Here is a 23379-nt window from a genome sequence, read left to right as displayed (position 1 = left end):
TAATGACATCATTTCCATTTACCCTACTTCTGTAGGTCACAGTTGGTGACTTTGCGTTTAAGATGGGGCATGTGAAAGGGTTTTACCGGCAAAACTTTGAGTCGTGTGTTTCAGTATTGGCTTATACTTACAGTACTGTATATTAGGTTTACTTTTAACTAATATTGTTTATCCTCTGTAAGAGGGGAGCACGGTCACAGCAGCAGCCAGTCTCACGCTCGGCAGCCTTGGAACGCAGCATTGTCCGGGGAGAGGGGCACATGATCCGCACGCACAACAGCCTGGTGCCGCAAACACCCTCATCAACAGTTTCAGAGGCAGGCCCCCTGTTTATCTGGGGGCCCCGGGACTGCAGTCCAGTCCGTACCCTCTGATGATGGACCTGCATAACCCAAAGATTCCATATAGAGATTTAGATAAATATATATATTAGAGATGAGCGGGTTCGGTTCGTCGAGATCCGAACCCCCCCGAACTTCACCTATTTTACACGGATCCAAAGCAGCCTTGGATCTTCCCGCTTTGCTCGGTTAACCAGAACGCGGCAGAACGTCATCATCCTGCTGTCGGATTCTCGCGAGATTTGTAATCTATATAAAGAGCCGCGCGTCGCCGCCATTTTCACTCGTGCATTGGAGATTGAACGGAGAGGACGTGGCTACGTTCTCTGCCTGAAAAGCTCCATATCTGTGCTCAGTGTGCTGCAAATATCTGTGCTCAGTGTGCTGCATATTGGTGACCAACAGTATATAGTTGTACAGTAGGCCATTGCTGTATCTTGCAGCTCCGTGTCACTGCAAGTATCCATTCCATATCTGTGCTGCATTTTTGTGAGCAGTATATATAGTAGTACAATGCAGCATTTTGGTGACCAACAGTATATAGTTGTATAGTACAGTAGGCCATTGCTGTATCTTGCAGCTCCGTGTCACTGCAAGTATCCATTCCATATCTGTGCTGCATTTTTGTGAGCAGTATATATAGTAGTACAGTGCAGCATTTTGGTGACCAACAGTATATAGTTGTACAGTACAGTAGGCCATTGCTATTGATATAATAATATTACTGGCATATAATTCCACACATTAAAAAATAGAGAACAAAAATGTGGATGGTGAAATAGGGAAAGATCAAGATCCACTTCCACCTCGTGCTGAAGCTGCTGCCACTAGTCATGGCAGAGACGAGTCAATGCCATCAAAATCGTCTGCCAAGGCCGATGCCCAATGTCATAGTAGAGAGCATGTAAAATCCAAAGAACTAAAGTTCAGTAAAATTACCCAAAAATCTAAATTAAAAGCGTCTGAGGAGAAGCATAAACTTGCCAATATGCCATTTACGACACGGAGTGGCAAGGAACGGCTGAGGCCCTGGCCTATGTTCATGGCTAGTGGTTCAGCTTCACATGAGGATGGAAGCACTCATCCTCCCGCTAGAAAACTGAAAAGAGTTAAGCTGGCAAAAGTACAGCAAAGAACTGTGCGTTCTTCTAAATCACAAATCTCCAAGGAGAGTCTAATTGTGTCGGCGGTTGCGATGCCTGACCTTCCCAATACTGGACGGGAAGAGGTGGCTCCTCTCACCATTTGCACGCCCCCTGCAAGTGCTGGAAGGAGCACCCACAGTCCAGTTCCTGATAGTCAAATTGAAGATGTCACTGTTGAGGTACACCAGGATGAGGATATGGGTGTTGCTGGCGCTGAGGAGGAAATTGACGAGGAGGATTCTGATGGTGAGGTGGTTTGTTTAAGTCAGGCACCCGGGGAGACACCTGTTGTCCGTGGGATGAATATGGCCATTGACATGCCTGGTCAAATTACAAAAAAAAATCACCTCTTCGGTGTGGAATTATTTAAACAGAAATGCGGACAACTGGTGTCAAGCCGTGTGTTGCCTTTGTCAAGCTGTAATAAGTAGGGGTAAGGATGTTAACCACCTAGGAACATCCTCCCTTATACGTCACCTGGAGCGCATTCATCAGAAGTCATTGACAAGTTCAAAAACTTTGGGTGACAGCGGAAGCAGTCCACTGACAACTAAATCCCTTCTTCCTCTTGTACCCAAGCTCTGAGTGCAAACCTCACCACCAACTCCCTCAGTGTCAATTAACTCCTTAGACAGGAACGCCAATAGTCCTGCAGGCCATGTCACTGGCAAGTCTTACGAGTCCTCTCCTGCCTGGGATTCCTCCGATGGATCCTTCAGTGTAACGCCTACTGCTGCTGGCGCTGCTGTTGTTGCTGCTGGGAGTCGATCATCATCCCAGAGGGGAAGTCGGAAGACCACTTCTACTACTTCCAGTAAGCAATTGACTGTCCAACAGTCCTTTGCGAGGAAGATGAAATATCACAGCAGTCATCCTGTTGCAAAGTGGATAACTCAGGCCTTGGCAGCTGTGTTGGTGTTAGACGTGCGTCCGGTATCCGGCGTTTCTTCACAGGGATTTAGAGAATTTCTTGAGGTAGTGTGTCCCCGGTACCAAATACCATCTAGGTTTCACTTCTCTAGGCAGGAGATACAGAGAATGTACACAGACGTCAGAAAAAGACTCACCAGTGTCCTAAAAAATGCAGTTGTACCCAATGTCCACTTAACCACGGACATGTGGACAAGTGGAGCAGGGCAGACTCAGGACTATATGACTGTGATAGCCCACTAGGTAGATGTATTGACTCCCACAGCAAGAACAGCAGCGGCGGCACCAGTAGCAGCATCTCGCAAACGCCAACTCGTTCCTAGGCAGGCTACGCTTTGTATCATCGCTTTCCATAAGAGGCACACAGCTGACAACCTCTTACGGAAAATGATGAACATCATCGCAGATTGGCTTACCCCAATTGGACTCTCCTGGGGATTTGTGGCATCGGACAACGCCACCAATATTGTGCGTGCATTACATGTGGGCAAATTCCAGCACGTCCCATGTTTTGCACATACATTGAATTTGGTGGTGCAGAATTTTTTTTTAAATGACAGGGGCGTGCAAGAGATGCTGTCGGTGGCCCGAAGAATTGCGGGCCACTTTCGGCATTCAGCCACCGCGTGCCGAAGACTGGAGCACCAGCAAACACTCCTGAACCTGCCCCGCCATCATCTGAAGCAAGAGGTGGTAACGAGGTGGAATTCAACCCTCTATATGCTTCAGAGGATGGAGGAGCAGCAAAAGGCCATTCAAGCCTATACATCTGCCTACGATATAGGCAAAGGAGGGGGAATGCACCTGACTCAAGCGCAGTGGAGAATGATTTCAATGTTGTGCAAGGTTCTGCAACCCTTTGAACTTGCCACACGTGAAGTCAGTTCAGACACTGCCGGCCTGAGTCAGGTCATTCCCCTCATCAGGCTTTTGCAGAAGCAGCTGGAGAGATTGAAGGAGGAGCTAAAATGGAGCGATTCCGCTAGGCATGTGGGACTTGTGGCTGGAGCCCTTAATTCGCTTAACCAGGATTCACGGGTGGTCAATCTGTTGAAATCAGAGTACTACATTTTGGCCACCGTGCTCGATCCTAGGTTTAAAGCCTACGTTGTATCTCTCTTTCCGGCAGACACAAGTCTGCAGATGTTCAAAGACCTGCTGGTGAGACACTTGTCAACTCAAGCGGAACGTGACCCGTCAACAGCTCCTCCTTCACATTCAACAGCAACTGGGGCTGCGAGGAAAAGGCTAAGAATTCCGAGCCCACCCGCTGGCGGTGATGCAGGGCAGTCTTGAGCAAGTGCTGACATCTGGTCCGGACTGAAGGACCTGCCAACGATTACTGACATGTCGTCTACTGTCACTGCATATGATTCTGTCACTATTGAAAGAATGGTGGAGGATTATATGAGTGACCACATCCAAGTAGGCACGTCAGACAGTCCTTACGTATACTGGCAGGAAAAAGAGGCAATTTGAAGGCCCTTGCACAAACTGGCTTTATTTTACCTAAGTTGCCCCCCCTCCAGTGTGTACTCCGAAAGAGTGTTTAGTGCAGCCGGTCACCTTGTCAGCGATCGGCGTACGAGGTTACTTCCAGAAAATGTGGAGAAGATGATGTTCATCAAAATGAATTATAATCAATTCCTCCGTGGAGACATTCACCATCAATTGCCTCCAGAAAGTACAGAGGGACCTGAGATGGTGGATTCCGGGAGCTCCCGGCAGCAAGGGCTTCTGGGAACTGTAATTTATTTAGAGTTCCTTCACTGTAGAGCGGCCACGGCGCTGGCGGACACCGCCTCAACTTACAGTTGCTGCTGCCCGCAGGTACTGACTATGTGATTCTGCCCCATGACTGCGGGTGGCACCATCTGTCGGCGGAGTGCCATTCTGGCCAAGGGGTAGATACGCCACTGAAAGCAATGATATGTCAGGTGAGAGAACCCATTGCTCAGGTAAAGTGGTTGAGTGAAACTAATTGGTACACTCACTCTTTAATAACAGTATTTATTCTTTAAGGCAGGCATGTCCAAACTGCGGCTCTCCAGCTGTTGAGAAACTACACATCCCAGCATGCCCTGACACACCTTCAGCATTCTCTGACAGCAAAACTGTGTCAGGGCATGCTGGGATATGTAGTTTCACAACAGCTGGGGGGCCGCAGTTTGGACATGCCTGCTTTAAGGGTTCGTCCAATCCAAAATGTTGCTGACAGAAGCTGAATCCTGCATTTTTATGCATTCATGGGGGATGCGGTCAAGATCCCGCCGGACGGAATACCGACATATTCCTCCTCTGTGGGTGTCCACGACACCCATAGAGGGAGAATAAATTAGTGTGCAGAGCGTAGCGAGGCACCGTACCTGCAGCGTGCCCGCAAGGGGCTGCGTTGCGCTCGCCCCCCCTGTCGGGATTGTACCGGTCAGGATTCCGTCCAGCCGGATTTCGTACTGATCCCATTCATGGGACATCCATCTTATAAACCAAAGAACAAGACTGTACATTTTTATCACACGTAATGAAATATTTTTGGCTTAAAATGTCATTATCTTCACAGTTCCAATTGGCATAATTACACACGAGCATTTTAGCATTCGCCAATCAGGAACCGGAAAGATCAGATTTCCGGGCGAAAGGCTATTGGTGGCAGGGATTACAGACACTGCTGGCAGCCCTGATTAATATAGCAGAACAGGACACTGCTATGCCGACAGGCCTTGATGTGACCTCTGCTTATGCTCCTGACGTGAAGCACCTTGTGTCTCAGAGAGGCGCTTACTATATATCCACAATCAGGAACATCCTTGAACATTGCTGGAAGGCTGTAAAATATTCAGAAGCTAAAACTGGTATGTTTTCTTCCTGCTTAATAATACATGTGGCATAGAGACCCAACATAGCGTTTCTGAGTGTCCATCAAAATATGCCTTTTGCTGTGACTTGACCTGTAAAAAGTGTTTTCATGGCTTAACTCAGTGTCAGGCGACTCTGACCAGCACTTAAGGGGGAAGAATATTTAAAGCATGCAGATCACTAGAGGATTTCATAAATACTTACCTAATACTTTTCGAATTGTTATAGCACTTACATACTAAACAATAATAATTGTTGTGCGTGTTTATTGACCAATAACTTCTGCAGCGTAGATCTTGGAGAGTCCCTGCACAGAACAGCAGTTAGGATTATTGTATTGCAAGTATTAGAGGGTTTTTATCGCTCTACAGGTTCCATGCATCAAGGGCTTGATGCAGATCCTGATGCAGCTGGGGTTCATGCCGCATAGTACCGTTGTTCAGTTTTTTACTCCTATGCTTGACAACTGCGCATGTATGGGTCTCCGATGTTGGGCACAGATTAGCATCAGACTGTCAGTGATTGACAGTGTACTGCAGTTTGGGGGCGGGGAGGGGGCAGAGACGGGTGTGGTTCATTAGGTCGACATGAGTTAGGTCGACATACATTGGGACAACCATGTTTGGTCGACATGCATTAGGTCGTCATGATCACTAGGTCGACATGGTCATTAGATCGACATGTGCTAGGTCGACATGGAAAAGGTCGACGTGAGTTTTTTTAACTTTTTTTGGTGTCGTTTTCTTCGAAAAGTGACGGGGAACCCCAATTAGTGCACCGTGACCCCTCGCATGGCTCGCTTCGCTCGGCACAGGTTACCGTTCCCAATTATAGTCCATGTGGATTGTTAAGTATGAAAAAGGTCAAAAAAATAAAAAAAATTGTGAAAAACTCATGACGACCTTTTTCCATGTCGACCTAGTACATGTCGACCTAATGACCATGCCGACCTAGTTATCATGTCGACCTAATGCATGTCGACCAAACATGGTCAACCCAATGTATGTTGACCTAACTCATGTCGACCTAATGACCGCCATCCGGCAGAGACAGCATCTGTTTCACAAAACAGAGTTTCGGCAACAACAGTTCATAGGTTGGGCTCAGGCAACACTGGTCGCAGCTGATGGAAGACGTCCTACTAATTCTACCTCCTGATTTGCTTTTGGCGGTTGCGGATGTGCCAGGTTCTGGCTCTAAAGCTTGCTTATTTCAGTTAGCATTTGCCATGGATTTTTTTCCCCCCATTTTATTTTCGTCCTCATTTGAAGACTTGCATGTCTGGGTTGTTGGCCATTCATAGGTTTCTGGGCTGCAATGTTTGTGGCTACATCTAGAGTACATGTCCTTCCGGGTCAGGTAGTGTTCGATGGATTGGTTCTAGGGGTAGGCTTTGGGATTCCCTTTAGACACAGTTGATGGAGGCTGTTGGTAGTTTCAGTTTAGATAGAATATTTGTTACAGTATTCACCTGGGAGGAAGTTATCTTGGGAAAAGAACAGGTTTGGACTTGAGGTCATCTATTGTTCGTCACTGACCTGGGTTGGGGATGTTGTTGACTCGGGGGTGCTTCCGATGGTCGGGAAAAGGAACCACAGGTAGGTCGGAGCAGGGATGGTCGGATATAGGATTTCCTCATACAAGACTCTAACAGTTAGGTTTGGTAAAAGAATGCTGAGGAACTTTATTAAGGGAAGGGGGCAATACAGCGGCACATGAAAGAACGTGAACTTGTAGGCAATGTCAAAAAGTTACTGAAGAATTCATGAGCAATGATGAAGGACACTGAAAATTTGTGAGCGATGTTTAAAGACACTGATGAATGAAGAACTTGTGAGCGATGGTAAACGACACTGAAGAATTGTGAGCAATGTTTAAAGACACTGATGAATGAAGAACTTGTGAGCGATGGTGAATGACACTGAAGAATTGGTGAGCGGTGTTTAAAGACACTGATGAATGAAGAACTTGTGAGCGATGGTAAATGACACTGAAGAATTGGTGAGCGGTGTTTAAGGACACTGATGAATGAAGAACTTGTGAGCGATGATAAATGACACTGAAGAATTGGTGAGCGGTGTTTAAGGACACTGATGAATGAAGAACTTGTGAGCGATGGTAAATGACACTGAAGAATTGGTGAACGGAGTTTAAGGACACTGATGAATGAAGAACTTGTGAGCAATGGTAAATGATACTGAAGAATTGGTGAGCGATGTATAAGGACACTGATGAATGAGGAACTTGTGAGCGATGGTGAATGACACTGAAGAATTGGTGAGCGGTGTTTAAGGACACTGATGAATGAAGAACTTGTGAGCGATGATAAATGACACTGAAGAATTGGTGAGCGGTGTTTAAGGACACTGATGAATGAAGAACTTGTGAGCGATGGTAAATGACACTGAAGAATTGGTGAACGGAGTTTAAGGACACTGATGAATGAAGAACTTGTGAGCGATGGTGAATGACACTGAAGAATTGGTGAGCGGTGTTTAAGGACACTGATGAATGAAGAACTTGTGAGCGATGGTGAATGACACTGAAGAATTGGTGAGCGGTGTTTAAGGACACTGATGAATGAAGAACTTGTGAGCGATGGTAAATGACACTGAAGAATTGGTGAGCGATGTATAAGGACACTGATGAATGAGGAACTTGTGAGCGATGGTGAATGACACTGAAGAATTGGTGAGCGGTGTTTAAGGACACTGATGAATGAAGAACTTGTGAGCGATGGTAAATGACACTGAACGCTGGAAGAACTAAGGTTGGTTCGGCCCGCAGGCCTTGCTGAATCCAGGGAGCGCTGGCAACTGCACTGCAGTGGAACACACTAGTTGCTCGGATCACTGGAGACTGTGTTGCAGGAAGGCACCCAGAATGCTAAGTGCACAGGAGTATAGCTGCTGGAAAACACACCGCGTACGGGAGCTCTGGCATCCACTTCAGAAAAGAGACGATACTCAGGCACCGAGGCTCTGCCCGGCGTCTGACTTTGAATCTCCCGCCTCCGCTGGATTGGCGGAACAGTCTGATGACGTCACCTGCTCCCCGCCCACGTGATGCCGGGTGTCATGGCGGCGCCCCTGCCCCGGAGAACCGCCAGGAGCCGCGCCAGCCAGACGCCGGAGCCCGTGGACCACCGAAGGCAGAGGCCGCAACACAGACCAGCAAGCACGCAGGGGTAAGCGCGGCGAACGCCGCCTCTGGCGTGTGACATTGTTCAGGAACATATGCAGATTTTAATGGCTTGGCCAGCGTGTCCTGCATAGTGGTAGAGAGTTAATGTGGCTGTTGCTTAAAACCCTTTTCTGCGTTTTCATTATAATTATTTATACAGGCCTGATGGAGTCTACATCAGTGAACATGGGTTTTCATTGTTTGTTGAGGATCTGTATAGAGGTATTTCTCAGGCTGGTTAGGCTAGCATATGTTGGCTGAATGACTGAAAGAATTTAGTAATGCAGGACTACACGGATGGTGAGAGGGGGGGAGGGAAGTTGCAGGTAATACATTACCCAGGCCTAGGCTTCTAGGAGAGGCCTGTGGGGAACCTGGGTCCACCCACCCCCCTATGCCTTCTTACCAGTCAGCTAGCAGCAGCCTCTCACCCTAGTCCAGCACACATTGCTGTGTGCTGGGACGACGGAGGCTGCTGCCGCTGATCGTGCTGCCCCCTTGACTGGCACCTAGCGGATGAGCAAACGGTTGCCCCCTGTGCAGGTCGGTGGCACATCATGGTGCCTAAATAGTACTTTATTAAAGTTAATGTTTTTAAAGGGGGGTGGCCACACCTCAGTGATTAGGTCATGTCTCCTGCATTACAGGTGCCCGGTCAAGCTCTCTACTGCCCTGGAGACGTGGTATAGATAATGAAAAGCAGAGGACCTAAGACTGGGCCTTGTGGTACTGCAATAGAGGATAGAGGAGGTGGATCGAGAGAAGTGAACACATTAGATAAGTAGGAATAGAACCAGGATAGGACAGTGGGGGTAATTCAGAGTTGATCGCAGCAGCAAATTTGTTAGCAGTTGGGCAAAACCATGTGCACTGCAGGGGGGGCAGATATAACATGTGCAGAGAGAGTTAGATTTGGGTGGGGTGTGTTCAAACTGAAATATAAATTGCAGTGTAAAAATAAAGCATCCAGTATTTACCCTGCACAGAAACAAAATAACCCACCCACATCTACTGTAACTCTCTCTGCAAATGTTATTTCTTCTACGCTACTCCATGGCAGGCATTACTCTGGGATTTATCCCTACTCCTAGATTTTAGACAGGAAGTTTTTTCTATTTTAGGCTCCGCCCCTCTGGGAATATAGGTCCGACCGTCCCTGGCTTCACCAGTCTTTTTCCTGTCTCCTTAGGTAGTGACAGAGTAGTCGTTTATTGTTTTTCAAATATGAGGCTTACTAGGATTGTTCCCGGCCTAATGCGCCTCTGTGAGCCACGGCTGGAAGGGGTTTGGCACCCGGAGCAAGGACCCATGGAGGAATAATGTAATTACTGCCTGTGGCAGTAGAAATGCCTGCCCTCCACCGCTGTGATGTCTGATGTGGAGAAGTAAAATAAGATTTTACTTACCGGTAAATGTATTTCTCGTAGTCCGTAGAGGATGCTGGGACTCCGTAAGGACCATGGGGAATATACGGGCTCCGCAGGAGATAGGGCACTTTAAGAAAGCTTTGGACTCTGGGTGTGCACTGGCTCCTCCCTCTATGCCCCTCATCCAGACCTCAGTTAGGTAAACTGTTCCCAGAGGAGATGGACAGTACGATGAAGGATTTTTGTAAATCTAAGGGCGAGATTCATACCAGCCACACCAATCACACCGTATAACTTGTGATAAACTTACCCAGTTAACAGTATGAACAACAACATAGCCACGGTTCCACCGAAAAACTGTAACATAACCCTTATGTAAGCAATAACTATATACAAGTCTTGCAGAAGAAGTCCGCACTTGGGACGGGCGCCCAGCATCCTCTACGGACTACGAGAAATAGATTTACCGGTAAGTAAAATCTTATTTTCTCTAATGTCCTTGAGGATGCTGGGACTCCGTAAGGACCATGGGGATTATACCAAAGCTCCCAAACGGGCGGGAGAGTGCGGATGACTCTGCAGCACCGATTGAGCAAACAGGAGGTCCTCCTCAGCCAGGGTATCACTGACCTGGTCGGAGGGTGTTGTGGACTCGGGGCTTCTTCCGGTTACCGGGAAGAGGAACCGCTACTGGGTCGCAGTAGAGATGGCCGGATGTAGGTCTTCCTCATACAGGATGAAGACGGTAAGCAGGAAGCACGGAGGAATGCTTGAAGGTCTCCTGGAAAACAAGACTTGTAAAAGTGCTGAGTGCTGAGGTACAGAGGTGCTGGTGATATTGAGGTGCTGAAGGCACAGAGACGCTGAGGTACTGAGGTGCTGGAGGCACAGAGGTGCTGGAGGCACAGAGGTGCGTAGAGGCGCTCGGGCGCTGAGGCACAGAGGTGCGTGTTGGCGCTCGGGCGCTTCGAGGCACGGAGGTGCGTGTTGGCGCTCGGGCGCGTAGAGGCACGGAGGTGCTGGGAGGCACAGAGGTGCGTAGAGGCGCTCGGGCGCTTGGAGGCACGGAGGTGCGTGATGGCGCTCGGGCGCTTGGAGGCACGGAGGTGCGTGATGGCGCTCGGGCGCTTGGAGGCACGGAGGTGCGTGATGGCGCTCGGGCGCTTGGAGGCACGGAGGTGCGTGATGGCGCTCGGGCGCTTAGAGGCACGGAGGTGCGTGTTGGCGCTCGGGCGCTTGGAGGCACGGAGGTGCGTGATGGCGCTCGGGCGCTTAGAGGCACGGAGGTGCGTGTTGGCGCTCGGGCGCTTGGAGGCACGGAGGTTCTGGGAGGCACGGAGGTGCTCGGGAACGCTGAGATGCTGGAAACACAGATATGCTTGGAAGCACAGCGGTAACAGGGACAAGGGAGCTCTGGAGATCACGGTTTCTGACAGGCAGAATTGATGATACACAGGCGCCGGCTCTCTGCTCGGCGTCTGGCTTTAAACCTCCCGCCTTTGCCTGATTGGCGGAGCGGGCAGATGACGTCAGCCCCGCTCCGCCTACCTAGTCCCAGTCAACATGGCGGCGCCCTCGCTCCGGGAAGTCGCCGGAGAGACCCGCCGACCCGACATCAGACACCCGAGACCGCCGGAGGAGAGAGGCGCCAGGCCATCCAGGACACCCGCAGAGGCAAGCGCGGCCGCCGCTGCCCGCGAGGTGTGACACAGGGTATCAAACTTATAGAACTTTGCAAAGGTGTTTGTCCCCGACCAAGTAGCTGCTCGGCACAACTGTAATGCCGAGACCCCTCGGGCAGCCGCCCAAGAAGAGCACTTTCCTAGTGGAGTGGGCCTTAACCGATTTCGGTAACGGCAATCCTGCCGTAGAATGCGCCTGCTGAATCGTGTTACAGATCCAGCGAGCAATAGTCTGCTTTGAAGCAGGAGCGCCAACCTTGTTGGCCGCATACAGAACGAACAAAGCTTCAGTCTTCCTGATTCTAGCCGTTCTGGTCACATAAATCTTCAAAGCCCTGACTACATCCAGGGACTCGGAATCCTCCAAGTCCCGTGTAGCCACAGGCACGACAATAGGTTGGTTCACATGAAAAGATGAGACCACTTTTAGCAGAAAGTGAGGGCGAGTCCTCAACTCTGCCCTATCCACGTGAAAAACCAAGTATGGGCTTTTATGTGATAAAGCCGCCAATTCGGAAACACGTCTTGCCGAAGCTAACCCCAACAACATGACCACTTTCCACGTGAGGTATTTCAACTCCACAGTTTTGAGTGGTTCAAACCAAGGTGACTTGAGGAAACGTAACACCACGCTAAGATCCCAAGGCGCCACCGGAGGCATAAAGGGAGGCTGAATATGCAGCACCCCCTTCACAAAGGTCTGTACTTCAGGAATAGAGGCCAATTCTCTTTGAAAGAAAATGGATAAGGCCGAAATCTGGACCTTTATGGACCCTAATTTTAGGCCCAAAGTCACTCCTGTTTGAAGGAAGTGAAGTAGACGGCCCAAATGGAACTCCTCCGTAGGAGCAGCTCTGGCCTCACACCAAGAAACATATTTCCGCCATATACGGTGATAATGTTTTAACGTCACGTCTTTCCTAGCCTTGATCAGGATAGGAATGACTTCCTCCGGAATCCCTTTTTCCGCTAGGATCCGGCGTTCAACCACCATGACGTCAAACGCAGCCGCGGTAAGTTTTGGAACAGACAAGGCCCCTGCCGCAGCAGGTCCTGCCTTAGAGGAAGAGGTCACGGATCCCCTGCGAGCAACTCTTGCAGCTCCGGATACCAAGTCCTCCGTGGCCAATCCGGAACAATGAGTATTGTTCTGACCCTGCTTCTTCGTATTATTCTCAACACCTTGGGTATGAGAGGAAGAGGAGGAAACACATAGACCGATCTGACCACCCAAGATGTCACCAGAGCGTCTACCGCTACCGCCTGAGGGTCCCTTGACCTGGCGCAATACCGCTTTAGCTTTTTGTTGAGACGGGATGCCATCATGTCGATTTGAGGCAGTCCCCAACGATCCGTGATCTGTGCGAAGACTTCTTGATGAAGTCCCCACTCTCCCGGATGCAGGTCGTGCCTGCTGAGGAAGTTCGCCTCCCAGTTGTCCACCCCCGGGACGAACACCGCTGACAGCGCGCTTATATGGCCTTCCGCCCAGCGTAGAATCCTGGTCGCTTCTGCCATGGCCATTCTGCTCCTTGTTCCGCCTTGGCGGTTTATATGAGCCACTGCCGTGACATTGTCTGACTGAATCAGAACCGGTTTTCTCCGAAGCAATTCCTCCGCTTGACGCAGGGCGTTGTATATGGCCCTCAACTCCAGGACGTTGATGTGGAGACAAGACTCTAGGCTTGACCAGAGACCTTGGAAATTTCTTCCCAGTGTGACTGCTCCCCAGCTTCGGAGGCTTGCGTCCGTGGTCACCAGGACCCAGTCCTGAATGCCGAACCTGCGACCTTCTAGTAGGTGAGCACTGTTCAGCCACCACAGGAGAGATACCCTGGTCCTGGGAGACAGGGTGATCCTTTGATGCATTTGTAAATGGGACCCGGACCACTTGTCCAAGAGGTCCCATTGAAAAGTCCTCGCATGGAACCTGCCGAAAGGGATGGCCTCGTAGGAAGCCACCATCTTCCCCAGGCCCCGTGTGCAATTATGCACTGGAACCTTTTTTGGTTTTAATAGGTTCCTGACCATGGCTATGAGTTCCTGAACCTTTTCGATTGGAAGAAAAACCTTTTTCTGGTCTGTGTCTAGAATCAGCCCCAAAAAGGTCAGACGCGTTGTAGGGACTAGCTGGGACTTCGGTATATTGAGAATCCAGCCGTGTATCTGCAACGTCTTCATGGACAGAGACACGCTGTCCAGCAACCTCTCCCGAGATCTCGCCTTTATGAGGAAATCGTCCAAGTATGGGATAATTGTGACCCCCTGCCTGCGCAGGAGCACCATCATATCCGCCATTACCTTGGTGAAAATTCTCGGGGCCGTGGAAAGCCCAAACGGCAACGTCTGAAATTGGTAGTGACAGTCCTGCACTGCAAATCTCAGGAACGCCTGATGCGGGGGGAATATCGGAACATGAAGGTAAGCATCCTTTATGTCCAGAGACACCATCCAATCCCCCCCTCCAGGCTGGCGATGACCGCCCTGAGTGATTCCATTTTGAACTTGAACCTCTTCAAGTACAGGTTCAGAGATTTCAGGTTTAAAATGGGTCTGACAGAACCGTCCGGCTTCGGGACCACAAACAGGGTTGAGTAATATCCCTCTCCTTGCTGGAGATGAGGAACTGTGACAATCACCTGTTGAATATACAATTTTTCGATTGCTGCCAACACTAGCTCCCTCTGACGGGGAAGTCGGCAGAGCCGATTTGAAAAATCGGCGAGGAGGCAAGTCTTCGAATTCCAGCCTGTATCCCTGAGAAACAATCTCTAATGCCCAGGGATCCACCTGCGAGTGAACCCAGACGTGGCTGAAAAACCGAAGACGAGCCCCCACCAGATCTGCCTCCCCTCGGAAAGCCCCAGCGTCATGCGGTGGACTTTGCAGACGCAGGGGAGGACTTCTGCTCTTGGGAACTAGCTGTGTGCAGCTTTTTTCCCCTGCCTTTCCCTCTGGCAACAAAGGATGATCCACGTACCTTCTTGTTTTTATTGGAACGAAAGGACTGCATTTGATAATGAGGTGCCTTTTTTGTATGCTGCGGGGGGACATAAGGTAAGAAAACAACTCCACCCCTTTGTAAGGCAAGGACTCCATATGCCGCTTTGAATCGGCATCTCCCATCCACTGTCGGGTCCACAAGAGCCGCCTAGCAGAAATAGACATAGCATTTATTCTGGAGCTTAATAAACAAATGTCTCTCTGAGCATCCCTCATATACAAGGCAGCATCTCTGATATGCTCTATGGTCATTTGAATGGCGTCCCTATCTAAGGTGTCAATTTCCGTAGATAAGGAATCTGCCCATGCCACAACCGCACTACAAACCCAGGCCGACTCCATAGCCGGTCGAGCAATAGTACCGGAATGATTGTAAATGTGCTTTAAGGTAATTTCCTGCCTGCGATCAGCAGGTTCCTTGAGGGAAACCATATCCTGAGAAGGCAGTGCCACCTTTTTGGACAAACGTATCAGCGCCTTGTCAACTTTTGCCGAAGATTCCCAGCGTATCCTATCAGTTTGTGGAAAAGGATACGCCATGAGAATCCTTTTGGGAACTTGTGGTCTCCTATCCGGAGATTCCCAAGACTTTTCGCACAAGTCACTTAATTCAAATGAGGATGGAAAAGTGACTTCAGGCTTTTTCCCTTTATACATGTGTACCCTCGTGTCAGGGACAGGGGGTTCCTCAGTAATATGCAAAACCTCTTTAATGGAAATAATCATGTACCGTATACCCTTAGCCACCTTCGGCTGTAATTTTGCATCTTCATAGTCGACACTAGAGTCAGTATCTGTGTCGGTATCTATGTCATCGATCTGGGATATGGTGCGCTTCTGAGACCCCGAAGGACCTGGCGCCCTAGGGACAGGCATGGACTGGCTACCTGACTGATCCCTAGCTTCTGCCTTGTCTAATCTTTTATGCAATAGATTGACATTTGCATTCAAGACATTCAGCATATCCACCCATTCCGGTGTCGGCGTTGCCGGCGGCGACCTGACATTCAAGCACTCCCCCTCCACATTAAGCGAGCATTCCTCGTCAAACATGTCGACACATGCGTACCGACACACTTCACACACACACACAGGGAACCCCTTTCCTGAAGATAGTATCCCTGTCAAGGCCCTTTGGAGAGACAGAGAGAGAGTATGCCAGCACACACCTCAGCGCAATAACCCTGGAGACCAACACAAAATGTTTTTCCCCAGCAGCGCTGTATAATATGTAAACCGCCAATTATGTGCCCCCCCCCTCTCTTTTAAGCACCCTTTCACCGTGTGTAAGCAGGGGAGAGTTCGGGGAGCTTCCTCTCAGCAGTGCTGTGGAGAGAAAATGGTGCTGGTGAGTGCTGAGGGAGAAGCCTCGCCCCCTCGGCGGCGGGCTTCTGTCCCGCTCAAACTTAGTAAAATATGGCGGGGGCTCTTTTATATACATGTACAGAGCCCACCTGTACATGTATATAGTCTTTTTGCCATGCAGAGGTTTATATTGCTGCCCAGGGCGCCCCCCCTGCGCCCTGCACCCTTACAGAGACCGGAGTATGTGAGGTGTTTGGGAGCAATGACGCACAGCTGCAGTGCTGTGCGTTACCTCAGTGAAGCTGAAGGCTTCTGCCGCCTGACGACTTCTGTCTTCTGTACTTCTAGCTCTGTGAGGAGAACGGCGGCGCGGCTCCGGGGGTGGACGCCCAGTAAGAACCTGCGTTCACCCCCTCTGGAGCTAATGGTGTCCAGTAGCCGAGGAAGCAGAGCCTATCTTTGACAAGAAGGTCTGCTCCTCTCTCCTCAGTCCCTCGATTCAGGGAGCCTGTTGCCAGCAGTGCTCCCTGTGAAAAAGTAGTAAAAGGTAGAAAAAAAATCCAAACAAAAATGCTTCTAGGCAGAGAACTCTGGAGAGCTCTCTGCAGTGCACCCATCTTGCTCTGGGCACAGTGTAAAACTGAGGTCTGGAGGAGGGGCATAGAGGGAGGAGCCAGTGCACACCCAGAGTCCAAAGCTTTCTTAAAGTGCCCTATCTCCTGCGGAGCCTGTCTTTTCCCCATGGTCCTTACGGAGTCCTAGCATCCTCAAGGACGTTAGAGAAATATAATTACTGCCTGTGGCAGTAGAAGAGTATGCCCACCACTGTACCTGTATGGGTGTTTCTGCCGGGTCGCCCGCCGGGATGGAAGAATTGCGCCCTGTGTAAGGTGTCTCCGGTTCCCATTACCGCTGCTGGCCGCCGAGATGTGGAGTGGAGGGCGGAAGTGCGCGGCCGAATCCCGGAAGTAGCCGCGGATCGGTCTGCGCATGCGCCGGTGGCAGATAGAGGTTAAAGGCTGCCAAGATGGCGCGGTCCACCGCTGAGAGTAAGATTAAGTTCCCAAGTATAAGGGAAGCTGCTACACTTGGAGAGGAAGTCTGCTGGAGGATTATAGCAAGATGGATAAAGAGATGTCTCCCTCTACGCCTACATGTGCCCAGGAATGGTAAGCAGTCTCATTTAGGGCACTTATTATGTTATGTAGTTAGGGTGTTTAGGATACTATTTTGCTTTGGTTGCAGTGTGTCTGAAATGCCCAGGAAGAGAACATGTAAAAAGAAACATCATTTGGCTTGTTCTGGATGTAAAAAGAGCTTTTCGGGAGATAAACATAGCAAATTGTGTGATGATTGTGAAGCATCCCAGGGCCAATCTAGGCAGGTCCAGGATCTTATGGAATGGATGAAAAAGTCATTTGTAACAAAGGATGAATTTAAGGAGCTGCAGGGGGCTAAAAGGTCCAGGTCACAGACAAGTCTGGACGCTGCGGATGAATCGGATGGTCTCGTTGTATTGGATTATGCTGATAGTCCCTCTCCGGCGGAATCTGAGGAGGCTCAGGAGCCGGATAGATCGTTTAATTTGGATATAGTTGATAGCTTACTTAAGCATATGTATAGAGCTTTAAATATTAAGGATGAAGCACAGGAGGATGATGCTCAGGATCCTTTATTTGAAGATAGGATTAAGAAAAAACGATGTTTTCCGGTGCATAAGGTACTGAAGGAAATTATGTCAGTGCAGTGGCAGAGTGCGGACAAGCGTCTCAATTATATGAAAAGGTTGGATCGCATGTTTCCGGTACAGGATGAAGAATTAATTAAATGGTGTGAATTGCCTAAAGTGGATGCTGCAGTAGCAGAAGTTGTTTCTAAAACCACTATCCTGTTGGAAGATGGTGCGGTGCTTAAAGATGCAATGGACAAGAAGGTCGAAAGTTCCTTGAAGAAAGTCCATAAAGCATCAGCGGTGACGCTAAAAGCTGGGGTAGCGATGGCGTCGACAACCAGAACCCTGAGGTTGTGGGGGAACAACCTGAATCGTGATTTGGAGGATCAGGTATCCAGACATCACCTGCAGAAAGACCTGGCCGTGATACTGAAGGCGGTGGAATACCTGTGTGAGGCCTCTCTTGAGGTAGTCGAATATGCAGCAAAATCATTAGCAGCAGGTGTAGCGGCTAGAAGGTCACTGTGGCTGCGTACCTGGACGGCAGACGTCCACTCAAAAAACAGATTGGTAGCTCTTCCTTATGAAGGCTCTCGCCTTTTCGGAAGTAAGCTGGAATCGATAATCAATGTCATGTCAGGCGGTAAATCCGCAAAGCTGCCATATGATAGAAAATCAAGGTTTAGAGCTTCTTCACCCAAGCAACAGTTTAAGGAGGCCAGGTCATACAGGCCAGGTAGACAGTATGGTAGATATACTCCAACAACTACCAGGCAGTCCTTTCGTCAGTCTGGCAGAAGAGGCAATAGAAAATTCTGACTATATGATGCCCCAGAGTGCTGCGCCCGTAGGGGGCAGATTAATGAAATTTGCAGATCAATGGCAAGAGTCAACTCATGACGCCTGGGTGTTAAAGATAATCTCCCAGGGTTATCATATAGAATTTATAAAGAAACCGATGGGAAGGAATTTTGTAAAATCAAAGATTCCAACGTCAGAAGAACAGATAACAGCTTTTCAAGATATTATAAAAAATCTTCTCAAAGCACATGCAGTCGAAAAGGTACCGGTGGCAGAGGAGAGAAGAGGTTTTTATTCCAGGATGTTCTTGATTCAGAAACCATCGGGAGAATTCAGGGCAATTCTGGATTTAAGAAGATTAAACAAATTCCTTATAAAGAAACGGTTTCATATGGAGACACTGGAAACCATACTATTAGGGATAAGGCAAGGAGACTTTATGGCCTCTATAGATCTGAAAGACGCATACTATCACGTGCCAATTCACAAAGACGACCAGAGGTTCCTAAGGTTTTATGTCCTCGGAAAACATCTTCAATTCTCCTGCCTACCGTTCGGCCTGTCTTCCTCACCAAGAGTTTTCACGAAAGTTCTCCTAGCTCTAGTAGCACATATGAGAGTAACGGGCATAGCATTGGACGACTTGCTGATCTGTGCGAGTATGAAAGCGACTCTAATAGCAGCGGTACAGAAGACTCTTCAGATTCTTCAAGCTCATGGTTGGCTAGTGAACTGGAAGAAGAGCAAATTAGAGCCAACTCAAGACATACAGTACCTAGGAGTTCGGATAAATTCAAAGAAATACAATGTGGCAGTATCGGAAGATCGATGCAAAAAAATTCAGGATCTTTCGTCCCTAGTTCAGGTAGAGGACAGCATTTCACTCCGCCTAGGCCTTCGTCTTGTGGGGATGTTGTCTTCTACGATAGAAGTAGTACCCTGGGCCAGGTGGAAAATGAGAACGTTCCAGTGGGACATAATCAGAGCGGTCCGTATAGGCACAGACCTAGACAACAAGATAATCCTCACTCAAGGAGCAAAGGAGTCTCTGGATTGGTGGATAGACCAGAGCCTAAGCCAGAGGTCAGTGTCCTTGGTACAGCCCAACTACGCTGTCTTGACAACAGATGCAAGTGCCACAGGTTGGGGAGGTCATCTGTTAAATCACACCTGCCAGGGGTCATGGTCCACCCAAGAAAAACTCATGTCTTCCAACAAACGAGAAATGAGGGCAGTGTGGAACTCGATACGTTGTTTTCAGACGTGGCTGGTGCAGTCTCATCTGAGAGTATTCTCGGACAATGTGACAGTAGTGGCATATTTAAACCGGCAAGGAGGCACCAGAAGTCGAGACTTATGGGTGGAAGTAGCAAAAATTTTGGATTGGGTAGAACAAAACCTAAAGTCCATAACAGCTCTTCATGTCCCAGGAGAATCCAACTTAGTGGCGGATTACCTGTGCAGACACGATGTATTACCGGGAGAATGGGAGCTAAATCCTCAGGTGTTCCACTTAATAACTCAGAGGTTTGGGTACCCTCAGATAGACCTGATGGCCACATCTCAGAATACGAAAGTGAAACATTTCTTTTCAAGGTACCAATCCCCAAATTCCAGCGGGACAGATGCTCTCTCCCAGAGATGGAACTTCAGCCTCAGTTATGTGTTCCCTCCACTACCAATGATACCTCGAGTTCTACGGAAAATCAGAGAGGAGAAAGCGGTAGTTATAATAGTTCTACCCCTTTGGCCAAACAGAGTGTGGTTTCCCACAGTCCTCAGAATGGCGATACAGGGTCCATGGACCTTACCAATAGAACCAGAGTTACTGCGACAAGGATCAATCTGCCATCCGAACCTACAGAGTCTCCATTTGACGGCGTGGAAGTTGAGCAGTCAATCCTGAGAAGTAAAGGCCTTTCAGAACAGGTTGTTACCTTACTTATGAAAGCAAGGAAGAATATCTCTTCAAAGTCCTATTATAGAGTATGGAGAAAGTTTGGCGATTGGTTAGGAAATGACGCCAAAATCTCTAAGGTTGAAGTCCCGCAGGTACTGCAGTTTCTAAGCGAAGGTTTTCAGATGGGTCTTGCAGTATCAATCATTAAGGTGCAAATATCAGCCTTAAGTATACTGCTGGATAGGAAGCTGTCGGAGGATAACCTGGTGCAGAGATTCTGTCAAGCCATCAAAAGGGAACGTCCTAGAGTCAGATCAGTTATACCAACCTGGGATCTGAACCTCGTTTTGAATACGCTGATGGATTTGCCTTTCGAACCTTTGCGGGAAATCTCTTTAAAAATGCTAACCTGGAAGGTAGTTTTCCTCACAGCAATAACTTCAGCGAGAAGGGTTGGAGAACTACAGGCTCTCCGGGCTGAGGAGCCCTATTGGAATATTCTTCCAGATAGAATAATATTAAAAAATAATCCAGAATTTCTGCCAAAGGTAGTTTCAAACTTCCATATGAGCCAAGAGATCATTCTTCCATCTTTCTTCCAATACCCAACTGATGATTACGAAGAAAGGTTGCATATGCTGGATGTCTTGTGGGCAGTCTCGGATACTTAGAGAGAGTGAAAGACTTCCGGAAAGTTAAAAATCTGTTTGTTTTACACTCTGGAGTCAAAAGAGGTGAATCGCCTTCTAAAAACACGATTGCTAGATGGATTACGGAATTGATTGCGTTCGCATATCAAGAAAATGGCCGACCAGTTCCAGACCACATTAAGGCACACTCTACGAGGGCTGTGGCTACATCCTGGGCAAGAAGAGCGCAGGTGTCGATAAAAGAGATATGTTCGGCAGCAACATGGTCGTCCATCCATACATTCATCAGACACTATGGCTTAGATGTCTCTGGTAGTCACTTTGGAGAAGCAGTACTGAAGGAAGCAACTGCATAAAAAAATTACTTTAAGCATCATTTGGGCTCTGTATGGTTTATTTCCCTCCCTACTAGGATGCTTTGGTATATCCCAGAGTAATGGCTGTCATGGAGTAGCGTAGAAGAAAGTAGCAAATTATACTTACCGATAATTTCATTTCTTCAAGATACTCCATGGCAGCCTAGTTTTCCCACCTTGATATATCTTTGTTTTTTCTAGGCTCCGTCAAGGAGACACTCAAAAGACTGGGGAAGCCAGGGACGGTCGGACCTATATTCCCAGAGGGGCGGAGCCTAAAATAGAAACAAACTTCCTGTCTAAAATCTAGGAGTAGCGATAAATCCCAGAGAAATGGCTGCCATGGAGTATCTTGAAGAAATGAAATTATCGGTAAGCATAATTTGCTACTATCTGCCCCCCCCTGCAGTGCACATGGTTTTGCCCAACTGCTAACAAATTTGCTGATGCGATGAACTCTGAATTACCCCCAGTGCCCTGAGAACCTTGTGATCAAATGGTTTTAGCTTTTGTAGACCCAGACTTAGGCCATTTTTGTAATACACATTTATATGGGATCCGGTCTGAATATCGACAATGTCTAGGTCGACCACTATAGGTCGACAGTCACTAGGTCGACGCGGTTTCTAGGTCGACATGTTCTAGGTCGAAAGGTCAACATGAGGTTTTCACATTTTTTTCTTTTTTTGAACTTTTTCATACCTAACGATCCACGTGGACTACAATTGGAACGGTAACCTTGCCCGAAGCCATGCGAGGGGACACGGTGCACTAATTGGGCTTCCCGGTCACTGTACGGAGAAAACGACACCAAAAAATATGGAAAACTCATGTCGACCTTTTGACCTGTCGACCTAGAACATGTCGACATAGAAACCCTGTCGACCTAGTGACTGTCGACTTATAGTGGTCGACCTAAACATTGTCGACCTAGACACTGTCGATCTAATGATCCACGCCCATTTATATCTGGCTGCTGTTTTCTTTTGCACAAGTTTCTGGCGCTGCAGGGGTAAATCTCTCCTAAAAACTCTTCTGGGAATTCCTAAGAATAAAGCATGGGTCACAGCCCTTGGTAAAGCATCTATCAAGAGCACAAATCAATTTTTGTCTGCCGCTAATTGATTCAACTGTGTTTGACACATAATATGATGTTCTTGTCACTGCCGGAGAAGTATAGTGTGTTGTAAAATTGCATTGAACTAGTGTTTAGAATGCCCTTCCATGTATACAGCAAAGTAGTACATTTCTCCCAGTGACCCCTTCTCAGTCTCTGGTCTCCCAGAGGGAATGATGTCACAGAAACCGCAGCCTACAGGACAATGACCTTGAAATAGGTCTGTCCTGTTTCATCTCGCATTAATTTACTTTTGTGCCTGTAAACCCAAATGAGGATTCGGCCGTGTGTTGAAAACACTAATTGGGACAGTGGATGAGGCCTCCTGTGCTGACGCTTGGTACGCAAAGGGAAATAGTCTATTACAGTAGTAGAGCTCCTGAGTGCTAAACAAACTTTGCTCGTGCACGGGTTTGATGCACAAGATGGCGGCATGTACAGAGGAGCAAACGTTTGCACAGAATTGTAGAGGGTTGCAGTAAAGGTGTTCCACACAAAGTAGCAAAGAAGGTGACTTATGCAGAGGGGATGCAGTTAATATCCCGAAGGAAGGGATCCCAGCGGTCGATATACCGATGCCGGAATCCAGAGGGACGCCTTAAACCCAGTGTCTAAATCCTGATAGAGGTCGGGGTCCCGGTGTCAAAATACCGACAGCTGGAATCCCGATCGCTCTTCCAGCGGACCGCGCTCACGTCCTGCCGCGGGAGAGGTTAGGTTTAGGCATTAGAAGGGTGGTTAGAGTTAGGGAGCAGGGACGGGAAGGGTATGCTTAGGTACCGGGGAGTGAGGGTTAGGTTTAGGCACTTAGAAGGGGAGGTTAGGGTTAGTCACCAATTGGGGAGGGTCAGGTTTAGGCAGCGGGGAAGGGAGGGATAGGGTTAGGTACCACCTGGGAGGGTTAGTGTTAGGCACCACCCGGGAGAGTTAGGCACCACCGGGGAGGGATAGGGTTAGGCATCCACAAGGGAGGGTTACAGTAGGGTAGGGAGCAGGGGAGGGTTAGGATACTTTTTATGGGGCTAATGGTATTCTGACCGCCTGCATCCCGTCCATTGTGCTTAGGGTCGT

The sequence above is a fragment of the Pseudophryne corroboree genome, chromosome 12 (assembly GCF_028390025.1).
Source record: "Pseudophryne corroboree isolate aPseCor3 chromosome 12, aPseCor3.hap2, whole genome shotgun sequence".
NCBI classification, from domain to species: domain Eukaryota; kingdom Metazoa; phylum Chordata; class Amphibia; order Anura; family Myobatrachidae; genus Pseudophryne; species Pseudophryne corroboree.
Note: the sequence above shows the minus strand (reverse complement) of the source record.